This window comes from Saimiri boliviensis, chromosome 13, assembly GCF_048565385.1.
Source record: "Saimiri boliviensis isolate mSaiBol1 chromosome 13, mSaiBol1.pri, whole genome shotgun sequence".
Classification (NCBI taxonomy): domain Eukaryota; kingdom Metazoa; phylum Chordata; class Mammalia; order Primates; family Cebidae; genus Saimiri; species Saimiri boliviensis.
In genome coordinates, this window is record NC_133461.1 from 5,636,888 (window position 1) to 5,652,354 (window position 15,467).

Genomic DNA, 15,467 nt, shown 5'->3' on the forward strand with positions numbered 1-15,467 from the left:
CAGGTCACCACCTCCCGTCTGGCCTCGCTGCTCACATTTCCAGAACGGCTTTGAGCTTTTCGACCTTGGCTGCCCTCTGCAATCACCCAGGGTTTTAAAGGCAATGTTGAGACCTGGGTCCTGTGCTCAGAGCTCTGCTGTAACTGCTGTAGGGTCCAGCCTGAGTATGTTACAGGTCATCAGACAGGCATGAGCTGGACTACATTTCAGGTTCATTCTTACCCGAGATTTATGATTCCACAAACATCTGTACACAGCTGGCACCCAATAAATGTTTGTTGCCTGAATGAATACAGAATAGTGGGGATATAGGGCTCCCTGCTGTTGGCTCCCATGGTTGAAAAAAATCTGTGTTCTTTTCTTCTCCCTCTGCTGCCATCTCTTACTCCCAGCATGAGGATGTCTACTTGTCTTGGGTCTAGAGGGAAGTGGCAGAGGCATGAAATAGAATTGCTGGCAGCCACATGACAGTGGGAGGGAAACTCAAAATGCATGTCTCCCTTCTTACCTTTATCATTTATTTTAGAAACTTACTGGATGCTTTCTAGTGATTGTAAAATCATTGTCGGCCAGGTACAGTGGTTCATGCTGTAATTCCAGCACTTGGGAGGCCAAGCCAGGCAACCACTTGAGGTCAGGAGTTCAAGACCAGCCTGGCCAACATGGTGAAACCCTATCTCTACTAAAAATACAAAAATTAACTGGGCATGGTGGCAGACACCTATAATCCAAACTACTTGGGAAGCAGAGGCAGGAGAATCACTTGAACCTGGGAGGCAGAGATTGCAGTGAGCTGAGATCGTCCCACACTGCTCTCCAGCCTGGATGACAGAGTGAGACTTCGTCTCAAAAAATAATAATAATTTTGAATAAAATCCCAAGGCTCCTGAAGGCCTCCATCTATTCCCTGCCCTCTAACGCATCTGTAAATTTCCAGCATCAGATATATGCAAATGTCCTTCTTTTGCCTCTCTTGTCCATTTCTCAGGGTTCTTCTCAAGTCTGCAGTTCACAGAGGTGTCTTCCCTACCTGTCCCAGATAGAACGCAGATCCCAGTAGGACTCTCTTTGTCCACTAAACTCAGAGCACTGATTGTCTGGGCCACTTGTTAGTCTTTATTAGGTATGCTGTGTGTCCAAGTTATTTTTTTCCAGTGTAAATATATCATGTAGATCAGGGGTTCCCAACCCCTTGGCCATGGACTGGTACCTGTCCATGGCCTGTTAGGAACTGGGCCACACAGCAGGAGGCAAGTGAGCGAAGCTTCATCTGTATTTACAGCCACTCCCTATCGCTGGCATCACCACCTGAGCTCCACCTCCTGTCAGGTCAGCAGCAGCATTAGATTCTCATGGGAGTGCGAACCCTATTGTGAACTGTGCGTGTGAGGGATCTAGGTTTCATGCTCCTTATGAGAATCTAATGCCTAATGATCTGTCATTGTCTCCCATCACTCTAGATGGGTCTGTCTAGTTGCAGAAACACAGGCTCAGGGGTCCCACTAATTCTACATGATGGTGAGTTGTGTAATTATTTCACTACATATTACAATGTACTAATAATAATAGAAATAAAGTGCACAATAAATGTAATGCACTCGAAGCCTCCTCAAACCATTCCCCAACGCTGGTCTCTGGAAAACTTGTCTTCTGTGAAACCAATCTATGGTCCCAAAAAGGTTGGATGCTATAGATTAGGTCCTAATTATCTGTAACTTTGGGTTACAGAAAATGTAACTCGTGTAACTCTGTAGCTCTGAGGACGTGAGGGTCAGCAGGTATACCTTCATGTTCTCTGGCTCGGGTTCTCTTAACCTCAGTGCTCTTTGCATTTTGGGTAAAGAACTGCTGTTAGGGGCTGAGGCAACAGATACAACCACATGCCGAATCTCCCATCTAATAATTTCTACATATTGTCTTCTGGATTTTCTTCCACAGAATCATCTTAGAAGAAACTCTTCAGCTCCTACGTCTTACCTTGTGCAGATAGAAATGTCCTCAGAAGTCCATCAGGGAGTCGGATGAAGACTGCCTGGCAGGAAGCTGGTGGGAACTTCTAAGGTAGAAATGAAGTCAAAACCATGAATGTGGTTGACAGTGGCATTTATAAACAATCTTATTTTAGAAAACTGGGGTAAAAGTCCTGTGTGATTTTTGGCCGGGTCCTCTGGTGGCTGCTGGGTGACTGTGCAGGAGCTGGGCCAGCAGTCAGGGAGGACAGGTTTGCATGTGGAAGGAAGCTGGGCTGTGGGTGCCCGGGCCGGGCAGCTGCAGGGGGTGTGGAGGTTTCCAGTGGTCACAAGTGTGACTAGAGAATGTACAGCATCTCCCATGAGGTTGTGGTCACATCAGGACTCGATTCCAAACTGGAGCCTGATGGAGGAATGAAGTGCAATGCAAGGGTGGTTACTGGAACAGAGCTCCTCAAGATGTTGACAGAGGCACAAATGTGCTGTTCTCAGATGAGGGACAGATGTGGCTAACAGTTCCCAGTTAGGGAGTGTAGGTAGAGATCATGGTTTTAAGAACCTGGAGAATAAAACATGCCCTCAGCTGTTTTGAGTTGGAGCTGTTACAGGCTGCCACAGGACACCATAACTCACTCTATCACCCTTTCTTCACCCCACTTCCTCTTTCAAAGTACACAATTCTGAATGGCAAAAAAAAGTTCTGTTTTCTTCTCTTTAAATACTATCAAATTCCCTAACATTTGTGATTTTAAGGACTTACAGGAATTCAAACTACCAACTCCAGAATTTGTTCACTATATTTTTGTCAATTACTCCTTTGTTAGCTTACAAGGCAGGGACCGGCATGGCCTTTCCTGAGGACAGCTGTCACCCAATTAAATCGTATTCTAACTCTTCTGCAATAAAAGAAATGACCACAGTGTGGTCATTTCCAAAGTTACTAGGACTCCAGTGTTGTAAGAAGGAAGTTGAACAACACTTTCCAGGGACCATTATAATTAGAAAAATGAGCTGGCATTAGATATCAACATATGCTCGTTGGGATTCAATGGTTATTTTTATGCTGTAGCCACTCATAGAAAACAAAGCAAAATCAGCATTTTCTTGCCAATGCTCACAGCCTAATATAGGATTTTCTTTCTTATCATGCAATAGTAATAAAACACAGGTTGAGGCCAGACCCAAGGTTTTATTTATATATAAATGGTATGCATGTATATATTCACACACACACACACACACACACACACACACACACACACACACACACACATATATATATAGTTAAGGAAGGAGAATATTTAAAAGTTGTAAATTTGAAGTTCGTGCAGTTTCCTGCCTCCTAAGGGATAGGAACTTGAATTTCTCTTTGAGGTCTTCTTGCTTCTTGGAAGTCACCCCAGTGGAGAATGAACCTCCTCCGGGAAGAAGCTACAATGTGACTTAGGCTCCAGGGATCTAACCCCTTTGGATAATAATGTAAGGGTTGTAATTATTGTGGTCAGAGTTATGTTGCTGCAGATTGCGATTCTTTAGAACAATTTTCTTTCCCAAATATGGATCTAGACCACAACGTGCAAGTATTTTATTGCTTATTTTTGTGGAGTCGGTGCGTAGCTCCTCACAAGCAGTCCCTAGACAAGTTCCCAGACTGTGGGAAACCCTGGCAGCTTGGCCTTCTCTTCACCTCTCCGCACTGGAGGACAGATCATTGCAAAGGAAAAAGAGAAAGAGAGAAGGAAAAGTAAGCCACGGTCAGGTCAGGGGGAGAAACGGGAAGGAATGAATTGGGCTTGGGGCAGTGCAACTTGCACTAGGTCACTGGTGTTTCATCTGTTGCGTGGGTTGGAAAGGACAATCGAACCTTTGGGAAACGTGCTGATGCTGGGCCATGAACCCTAATATTTTAGAAAAATATGGGTCAGGATTATCCCAACTAAATTTCACAAATAAAATGTTCTTCTGAAGTAAGTGGATATAACCACTGCTGATTACCCTGGGAAGGGTTCGCTAGCCCATGGCAACTGTAGCCCTGAGTGGAATGAAGAGACCGAAGGGAAGCGCGTGGGGGGGTTGTTCTGAAAACTCCACTGCTTACTCACCTCTTTAATGACTTGCAAGTAACTCTGATCCAACACATGCGACAGTAAACCCATGGAGTTCTTGCAGGCCCTCCCCTACCCATGTTTATCACCCTGGATTTTGCCATCTCCATGAATGTCACCATCATTCACCTGCTTGCCCGTGGCAGTAACCTCAAAACTGTCCTTGACTTCTCCTTTCTCCACAGTCTCTAGATTCCATTAATGAGGGTACACATGCTTCTGATTAGGAGGGAGTAACACAGCCTGTGATCTCCCTCCCTCTGTAAGCAACCATAAAAAAAAGGATAAAATATAGAAAGTGGGTATTTCTATATAGGACTAAACAAGATTGTGATTCCTGAGAAAAAGGAAGAAAACAAGGTGAGCCCTATCATCAGCTGGCCTTTCTGCCTAGAGGTCAGTCCTGGGCTACAGTCCGGGGAGGGAGAACCCCAAAAAAGTCAGGCAACTTCGCAGAGCTGAAGAATTTTTTTTGAGATGGAGTATTGCTCTATCACCAGGCTGGAGTGCAGTGGCATGATCTGGGCTGCAACCCCCACTTCCTTGCCTAGTATTCACTCCCACGCACGCTGACCAGGTATGTCCGCTACCCCTGAATTAAAACTGCTTTCTCCAAGGTGACCAGCTATTGCCGATCAGAGCCACACCTCTGTCCTCATCTTTTCTAGCCTTTGGCAGCATTCAGCAGAGCAAACCCTCCTTCCAGGCACGCACTCAGCTCCTGGCTTCTGTCACCCCACCCCTGTTGGCTCTTCTCTCACTCCCGCATCCTCTGCTGACTCTTTTCCCTCATCTTGTCTAAAAACTGTTGAGAGTACTTTAGGGTTATCTCTTGGACCTCTTCTTTCTTTTCTTTTCCTTTTTCTTTTTTCTTTTTTTTCTTTTTTCTTTTTTTTTTTTTTTTTTTGATATGGAGTATTGCTCTATCACCAGGCTGGAGTGCAGTGGCATGATCTGGGCTCACTGCAACCTCCACCTCCCAGGTTTAAGTGATTCCCCTGCCTCAGCCTCCTGAGTAGCTGGGATTACAGGTGTGTGCCACCACACCCAGCTAATTTTTTCTATTTTAGTAGAGACAAGGTTTCACTATGTTGGCCAGGATGATCTCAATCTCTTGACCCCGTGATCTGCCCGCCTTACCCTCCCAAAGTGCTGGGATTACAGGTGTGAGCCACCACGCCTGGCTGGACCTCTTCTTTTCTAGACGTTCCCTGGGTAATCTTATTCTCTCCCCTGGCTTTAACTACCAGAGATCTGCTGATGATGCCTAAGTGACGTCTCTAACCCAGACTTTTTTCAGCGGCATCACTCTAACTGCCTGCCAGCTACTCTCTGTGTGTCTATTACGCATCTCAAACCTAACATGGCTAACACAAAAGTTTTATTTTCCTCGTATCTCTAAAATATCACTGTCTTTCTCCTAGCCTTCCACACCTCCAGTACCCACTGCAACAGCCACCTGGTTTCTCAAGGCAGGAATGCAGGACTCACTCAAATTATTTCTTTTTCTCACCCTTCATGTCCAACCCAGCAACAAATTCATTTCTCTCTCTCCAAAAAACTTTCAGTTCATTCTCATCTTTCCACCTCCAGGTCCTCTTATCTAAGCCACCATCGCATGTTGACTGGATTACTTCAACAGCCTCCTAATGGCCCCCCTGCCTTCTGTTTTGTATAATCCGACCTCCACATGTCACCCAGAACAGCCCCTGTACTAGCCACTCACTGCATCCAGCCTTGACACAAGGTCTGCGTGATCTTGAGTCTGTCTGCCTTTTAGCTCTTACCTCTCTTGTCTTTCCCACAGGCTCCTGATGCACTGGCCACTCGGGCCTTCTTGCTCTTCCTCTAGCACCCCAAGCTTCTCCCTGCCGCTGTGGCATGTGTTGCTCCTGTTTGGAACACTCTGCTCTGTTCACGTGGCTGCCTCCTTCTTACCACTGAGGACTCAGCTGAAATGCCAATTCAGTTTAAAGATGGACCTCCCTTCACGTTCACCTCAAGGATCCAGACAAACTTACACATAGGCAAATCACACACAAACTAAAACAAATAAAAAATGGCAACTGGAGATGATCCAAATTCCTTCAATAGTATACTAGATAAATTATGGTAGATTCGTAATTTATGAGATTGTATATCTAAAGGAGAATAAATAAACTACAACTAAGTCATTGACCTGGTTGAACCTCAAAACATAATCTTGGAAAAAAAGTCACAGAAAAACACATAGAGTATTGAGTCCGTTTAGATAAGATTCAGATGTACTGTATAAAATATATTCACCAGCAGTGAAACTTTAAAAAAAATGCAACCCCAGGAAGAGCCCATCGGAAGCTCCTGAAGTTCCTGTGGGGGTCCGTCCTCAACCTGGGTGATGGTGCAAGCTCTTCATTTCATTATTAGTCACTATTAGTCTTTACATTGTACATATGACTGCATGAACTCTTTTGAATCCATGATATTCTTCATGGATTTAAAAAATATAATTTTTTTAATGAGGAAGATGGGAATATATACAGTGGCATAACGATATTTGCTGATAATCATCATGTGAGTAAGAATTGCATACCATCCTCGTCTTTCAGCTCCCTCCCTGCCAAGTGAAGGCGCTGGTTCACAAGATAGACGATTCCTTTCTGTTCTATGTCCTGTGACTCAGTTAACCGCAGGCAGGCTTGACAGAATCTTGAGGGAACTCCTGGGGCGTCTCCATTGCTTTCCCTGCAGATATACCAGTTAATTAAGACCAGTTCAGGCAAGAGAGTCAATCTGATTTGGAAATCCCCGTATCCCTTTCCCCAGGAAGAAATTACACGGCCTGGTTATATCATCAGCTTTAAGTCCCTGAAAATTCTTTGTTTTGACCTACACAGATTTCCCGCAATTTGGAGCTTCTCTCCAAACAATGTGACGACACATTCAAGGTTGGCAAATTTTTGGAGGACTAAATCTAAATGGAGCTGCCTGTCAAAACATCACAGTTCCCACCAGATGATGGAAATCTATATTCTTTCCTAGACACGACAGGGCAGAGATGCTACAGGATAGGGTGTGTGTGCATCTACACGTGTGTGAAGAGGTGAGTAGTGAGGAGTGCTGGCTAGTGTTCTCCTCGGCCAAATAAAGTTGTGAAGATGATGGCACAAATGCAATGTTCAGTGATCTCTGAAAGTAGAACCTGCCTGCTGTGTGTTAGTATTCCTATAAAGCAGGGAAACTCAAAACCATATGTTTCAATGTAAATATTTTCTGATAATACAGAGCAAGTATTCTGTTTCTCATAGCCCCAGAATTGAATTGCACTTGATATCAGGTTAACTAGAGCTAAATTTAATCATAGTGTGACCTGATTGAGTATATGCAACCTGGGGTATTGGATATCCTCCTTTATGTTGTTTTTATTCTCAGTTTCATCTACTTATTTCCTTAGGGACCACAGAGCAATAGTAGGCAGCAAAGTAATGAAATGTGGTAAATCTGGCTAAAGAGAAATATAACTAAAAATACTCTCCTTTGTTTCATCTTGGCAGCCCTGTACATAGTGTGGTTTACTTTGGATTACAAAGTACTAACGTTCTTGGGAGGAACACGGCTGAATTTATTGCTCTGGGAAACACCAAGCTTGCTCAATTTTATATTATATAAAATCTCTTTGTTTTATAGATATGCCATAAAAATCTCAGTTGTAACCATTAGCTGTCATTTATATTGGGGGCCTTAGCAAGTTTACCAAGTTTCCTGGGGACCTTCTGAGGCAGCGGATCACATGGGCCACATGCATCTGGGGCTCTGTCAGTCCCCCAAACTTCCCCGCCTGCAAAACAACTGCCTGGTCCAGGACTGGGAATTGGCATGGAATGGTGTTACCACTCGATAGACTTTGGATCCCTGATCACAGTCTCTGAGGGTCAAGCCTCTCTGCTGATAACTGAGGGGCGTTTACACTTGTTTCTCAAAAAGTTCTCAGTGCTGTAAACTAGGAAGATTTCAGGGCACTGTCCCATACCAATTCAGAGTGATTCCCATTTCTAGATCCTTGAGGAATCGCCACACTGTCTTCCACAATGATTGAACTAATTTACACTCCCACCAACAGTGTAAAAGTGTTCCTATTTCTCCACATCCTCTCCAGCATCTGTTGTCTCCCGAGTTTTTAATGATCGCCATTCTAACTGGTGTGAGATGGCATCTCAATGTGGTTTCGATTTGCATTTCTCTAATGATCAGTGATGATGAGCATTTTTTCATGTTTGTTGGCCTCATATATGTCTTCTTTTGAAAGTGTCTATTCATATCCTTTGCCCACATTTGAATGGGTTTGTTTGTTTGTTTGTTTCTTATAAATCTGTTGTAGTTCTTTGCAGATGCTGGATATTAGCTCTTTGGCAGATGGGTAGATTGCAAAAATTTTTTCCCATTCTATTGGTTGTGGGTTCACTTTAATGACTATTTCTTTTGCTGTACAGAAGCTCTGGAGTTTAATTAGATCCCATTTGTCTATTTTGGCTTTCATTGCCAATACTTTTGGTGTTTTAGTCATGAAGTCCTTGCCTATGCCTACATGCTGAATGGTTTTGCCTCGGTTTTCTTCTAGGGTTTTTATGGTGTTAGGTCTTATGTTTAAGTCTTTAACCCATCTGGAGTTAATTTTAGCATAAGGTGTTAGGAACGGGTTCAGTTTCTGCTTTCTGCACATGGCTAACCACTTTTCCCAACACCATTTATTAAATAGGGAATCCTTTCCCCATTGCCAGTTTTTGCCAGGTTTGTCAAAGATCAGATGGTTGTAGATGTGTGGCGAAATAGAAATTCATTTGAACCAGCAATCATTTGGTATATACCCAGTATATACCATTACTGGGTATATACCCAAAGGATTACAAATTGTTCTATTATAAAGACACATGCACACATATGTTCATTGCAGAACTGTTTACAATAGAAAAGATCTGGAACCAACCCAAATGCCCATCAATTATAGACTGGACAAGGAAAATGTGGCACATATACACCATGGAATACTATGCAGCGATAAAAAACAATGAGTTTGTGTCCTTTGTAGGGACACGGATGAATCTGAAAACCATCATTCTCAGCAAACTGACACAAGAACAGAAAATCAAACGCCACACGTTCTCACTCATAGGCAGGTGTTGAATAATGAGAACACATGGACACAGGGAGGGGAGCATCACACACTGGGGTCTTTGTTGGGGGTTAGAGGAGGCACAGCAGTGGGTAGGGAGGTTGGGAAGGACTAACATGAGAAGAAATGCCAGATATAGATGATGGGGTGTTGCATAGGTACGTACATGGCCAGCTTGCCATGTGTGTACCTGTGCAACAATCCAGCATAATCTGCACATGTACCACAGAACCTAAAGTACAATGAAAAAAAAAAGGTGATTCCCTGCTGTAATGGGTTGTTGGTAAAAAGAAGGAAAAAAAAGAGTGAGAGAATGATTCCCAAGGACAACAAAGGAGAAGGCGGGAGGCACTCCCTTACTACCCAGCTAACTTCGGGAGGGGCTGTTCAAATATATCTGCTCCACGCACTGCATGCCAACCCTCAGTTACCCATGAGTGAAGTGAGAAGTGAGTTTACGTGGGAACGGGGAAGGACAGAGAAGACGGAGAGCTCCCACTGTGCAGAAAGGTTTTCGAAGGACTTGTATGTACGGACAATGGAGACTGCGGGCACCCATTAAAATGACCATGTGAACATGCCTTCTAGATCCTGCCTTTAGATCACATGTTTTTGTTTGTTTTGTTTTTTGAGATTGAGTTTCGCCCTTGTGGCCCAGGCTGGAGTGCAGCAGCAAGATCTCGGCTCACTGAAACCTCTGCCTCCCAGCCTCAAGCAATTTTCCTGCTTTAGCCTCCTGCATTGCTGGGATTACAGGCACACACCACCATGCCCGGCTAATTTTGTTGTTGTTGTTAAAATTATTTTTATTTTTTGAGATGGAATCCTGTTCTGTTGCTCAGGTTGGAATTCAGTGGTGCAATCTCTGCTCACTGAAACCTCTGCCTCCGGGGTTCAAGTGAGTCTCCTGCCTTGGCCTCCCAAGTTGCTAGGACTACAGGCTCCCACCACCATGCCCGACTAAGTTTTGTATTTTTAGTAGAGATGGGGTTTCATCATGTTGGCCAGGCTGGTCTCGAACTCCTGATGATCTGCCTGCCTTGGCCTCCCAAAGTTCTGGAATTACAGGTATGGGCCACTGTGCCCAGCCTTTTATGTGTCATCTTCAGGATTAGCTAGAGAACAAGAGTACGTCAGAAAACTAAACACTTCGTGAAAGTAGTGACCCACTGTGTGGCTTAGCAGAGAGAATGCTGCACTAAACGCTGAAAGATCCGATATTTGCTCTGTGTGTCACCAGCCAGCTGAACTAGCTGCAGGCAGAGGTCACCTTGCCTCTTACAGCCTTGGTTTTCTTATAAGGCTGCCGGGCAGGGCAATGCCACATGGCCCCTGCCTCCCAGGACTGGTTCAAGTGCCCAGCATGGCCCAGAGAGAAGTAAAAGGGCAATTACAGAATCAAGAAAGTTCCACAAAAGGGAAAATACAGAGTTCTAGGAAGGGGGCCCCTAACCCTGACTTGGGTTGACCAGGCTTCCTGATGGAACTGACATGTTAGCAGCACTGGTGGGAGTTAACCAGGGAAGGGAGCCCTGGTGTTGTGTCATTTCCCAATCTTGAGATAACAGTGAGATCAGTGTTTCCCACAGAGGGGTTGACTTGGTAAGAACACAGATTTCCCCAGACTTTCTGAGGAATCTGTTTTGGGTAGTAAGACTTCAGAGCTTTGTTCTCCTACTAGGCAAAGCAAGGTGAGAGTGAGCCTGGTCTAACTTGCAGAGACATATTCTCATATTTTTCATATCACTGTTCTCAAGTGCTTACCTAGCCATTTCAAATGCACCCCTCACTCTTGACCTTGCCCCTGCACTGCATCACTGTGTTAGTTATCTATTTCCATGTAGCAAATTAACCCCAACATCCAGTGGCTGAAAACATCTGTGAATATCCCTTGCGGTTTCTGTGGGTCAGGGATCTGAGAGAGGCCTGGTGCTGGGAAGAGATGACACAGGCCACACGCAGCAGAAGGGGGCACTCTGTGGTGTCATCTGGAGGCTCGCACTAATCCTGGCAGGATTAACAAGATGCTGGGTGGACTCTGCCTCCCATCTCTCCCCCCTTCCTGTTGGCAATACTGACTACAGCTGTGAATTCTGTTCCACCATCCATTCTCAAACAACTGAATTTTTGGTTACTATCTCCTGCTTTTCTGGGTCACTTATTTTTTGGAGGGGGGCAGTTCTCTCTCCTCCTTTAAAGTTTGAGATATGCCAGATCCCGGCATTTTCTTTTCTTTTCTTTTCTTTTCTTTTCCTTCCTTCCTTCCTTCCTTCCTTCCTTCCTTCCTTCCTTCCTTCCTTCCTTCCTTCCTTTCTCTCTCTCTCTCTCTCTCTCTCTCTCTCTCTCTCTCTCTCTCTTTCTTTCTTTTCTTGGTTAATTATATGTATATTTTACCACAATGTAAAAACACTTTTTACAAATGAACAGACTATAGACATCTGGTCCTGGCTTTTTCTTCACAGTGCTTCCTATTGCACGGTATAACAACTGGGATTTGCGTTTCAAGTAAGTAAAGGAACAGTTTTCTGATGTAATCTCGTTCTCTAGTTAATCCTGAAGAAGACACATGAAATACCAATAGCTTAGATTCACGTGGGTCATAATGAGCTCCATCGTGGAGCTTCCTTCCCTCAGGTCTATCTCTCAGCACCTTCATTATGTGGGTATCTATTAAATTAAACTAACTTGGAAACTGAGAATATGAGCTATTGGTATTTTCTGGAACTCACATGATTTGATTTTTTTAAAAAGAGGCCCTGAAAGTAAAAGCCATACAAGCCAACTGCAGACCTAAGATCACAGGCCAGTTCACGTTCTTATCACTAACTGTTTCTAATGTAAACTTCTCCAATACCCTCATCTGATTATATTACATTTCATGCTATAGCAGGTCATATGTGAGGTTTATGATCTAGTTCTACTAAGCTGTAGCATACTGGTTGGCAGCCACATTTTCTGAGAATTCTACTTATTTCTAGGACTTCAATTCACTCAGCAGTTAAAAATTGCAATACTATTTCAGAAAAGCATTTTATAGTCTTGCTAGCTACATAAAGTTATTTCCTTCTTCTAAAGAATTTCCTTCTTATTAATAGACACATTTTCCTACATAAGGATCTGGAAGACAAATCATTTCTTGTTCCATTTTCTAAACTGGCCTAAAACGGAAAGACATTTCCTTGGAATCGTGCTGGATCTCTGTCCCGTAAGTGGCTGTCCAAAAGAAGACAAGAACTTACCAATAACAAAAAGAGGATCCTGGCTCCAGGGCAAGAAGAGCTCAGCCCGTTGGACAGTGGATTGGACCGTGGAGACCCCCTTTTCCTCAGCTGTGGTCATGGGCCCCTCACCTGCCAGGCCTCCTTTCCATTTTTCACCCTTTATTTTTCTTACTCTAAATAGACCACTTGTTGGCTGGCCAGAACTCGTGCTTCTTAAGAGGAATACGGTGGAAGTTAATTACACTCTGGGTTAGAAGAACTCTTATATTTCACCCATTCTTACCGGAGAACGAGAAAGAGAGGAGGGAAGTTACAGAATCCGCAGGGTGGCTGAAAGCTTCATCTTCAGAACGGCCCTGTGGCTCCCTGCATTCGAGGATGGATTCTTTCTCTTTACTTGGCTCAGCAAAGGCTAACTTACTTTTTTGTGAATGTCGTCCTTTTAGAAGGTCAGGAGCCATAGCCACCTGAAAGTAAAAATTTAGAAAAATCTGAAAATCTGGGTCCCAACCTTAGCATTGTCATGTAGTTAGTTGCATGATTTTGAGCACATTTTATAAATTCTCTCCACGTCAATTTTATCTCATCAATGAAAATAATAACTTCATGATATTATGAGGAATAACAGATGGAAAATTGTAGTGAAAGTACCCTTAATTATAAAATATAGTAAAATTTAATATAGTATTATATGTATTTTTTTCAGAATTTGGTATAAATAATACTGATCAAAAAGCTCTTCTTCTGTGGCCTTGAAAAGCAACTGTGCAAATTTTAAAATCTTTCATAGAATAAGAAGAGTAGGATAATAAGAAAACAAATATGTTTGACATATTCATGCAATGAAAATTTACACTTTTCTTAAAATCATTTTTGAAGCATATTCAACAAATGAGGATTATATAAAACAATGTGAACTGAAACAAATCAGGGTACAAAACATGCAGTATGCTGGGGATTTTGTAAGAATAAATATAGGTGTATACACACACACATGAAAATCCGTAGGGAAGAATGCCAATCTGTTGACAATGATTATTTTGGGGTGGTGGGATTTGGAGTGATTTCTAATTTCCTTCTTTACATTTTTCTGTATAAACTCTTTATAATTAGGATGTGTACTGGTTATGACTCCCTGAGTCACAAGGGTCAATAATATCCAACCCAAACTGGCCCCAAAACAAAGGGAAACGTTTTGTCCCCATGGCAGTGTGAGACTGGGATCGACACAAAAAAGACCGTAACTGATCCCAGTGATGCCTGCCTGAGTCTCAGTGAAACGGTGCTTGAAGCCAGCTCTTCAGCCATGGCCGAGGGTTTAGGTTCTGCAGGAAAAATGGCCACCTTTTAAAAAAATTTTTTTTAAATTATTTATTTTTTATTTTTTTAAAGACTGGGTTTCACTATGTTGGTCAGGCTGGTTTTGAACTCCCGACCTCAGGTGAGCCGCCCACCTTGGCCTCCAAAATGCTTGGATTACAGGCTTGAGCCACTACACCTAGCCACGGCCACCTGTTTGCTAACAAGGTGTCCTTGCTCACTCTCATCTCTGGAATGAGTTATATCCGCATCTCCAAGGCTAATCTATGAATATAACAAAGTTCTCCATTTATTTTGATTTCCTTTAATGACACTCAATAAAGTTTCATTTTTTTCTCCCTAAAGTTTTTGATATTTCTGATGTTATTTTAAACTGAATTCTTGGTTTGAGGTTTCCTGGATCATGCTGGCGATATGAATGTAGGCTGAAATCCACCAGGGATGGTGGGGGTCCTTTTCACGTATGCTCTTCCCCTACTTTACTCAGCACGGAGGCAATAGACCTCCATGGTGCCCTGTGGGTGGTGGGAGTGGAGCTGGTGACTGTGGCTTAGCTTCACCCTGAGGGCACAGCCATGCAGGGACACAGCAAAATGTGTGTGTGGCAGCGATTTGTGGGCAGTACTGAGGAGATACCCAGCTTTGGTGGGCCCTGGACTTCTTTGTTTCTATTCCCCTGACTCCTCCGTTCATCAAAATTGCAGCTCAGCTTCAAATCTGGGTCATCAAATCTTTTCAGAGCAAAGTTCATTTTGGTTTCTGCTTACGTTTCTGGTTTTAGGCAGGTAATTCCTTATATTATTTTGGTTCTTTGATGTTTCTATAAAGTTTAAAAAATCCAGCATGATGAGCTGTTGCCCATGAGAGGTGAATTTGAATAACCTAGGCTGCCATTGGCCCCAGCAGAAAGCTATTAGTTTTCAAATTCTGCTTCATACCAAAACAGGAGTTTAGAACTAAAGAGGAAAAGAAGGTAGTGAGGCTCTCTTTGCTTAATATATTTCTATATTGCTTAATATATTTCTATATTGCTTAATAGGCTTATTTATTTCAGTATGGCAGTATTGGTAAGCAGCAGAGCTAGAAATGAATTTAAAAATTTGTATAAAATTTTTATTCTCAGAAATAAAACTTTATGGTTCCGTGAGTTATCAGGATAATTTTTAAAAAATGAGACTTCATAATGGTTTAAACAGTTTGTTTATAAAATTCCATTATATTATTCACTTTAGCTAAATGGCTATACCGATTTATATTTCCTGTAAGTAATGACTCAGGATTTTATTTTAAGGTCGCTTAACTCAGGTACTTCAGAGATTTGAATATTTCAAAATTATTTTAGTGGTAAAGTATATACAGAATAAACCGCAGAACCAATTATGTTTTGCCAATTTTCTCCTTGAGGATGATTGCAGATTTATATTTCTCATACAGGAATAAAGGCTGTCAACTAGAAATAATTCCTTTTGATACTTTGGAAAGAAGCTAGTGGAATAAAATTTAAAATATTGTGTGTATACTCTACATAATATATTTCATAGTATCAAAGTGAATAATGTATAATCTTTGAAAGCAAATAGCAAAACATTTCTTGAATATTTTTAAATTCAGAAATGTCATAATATAATGAATATATATTAGCAGTCAGGAAGATCTTTGTGAAATACAACGTTAATGCATTTTATTTTTTATGGAAATTGGA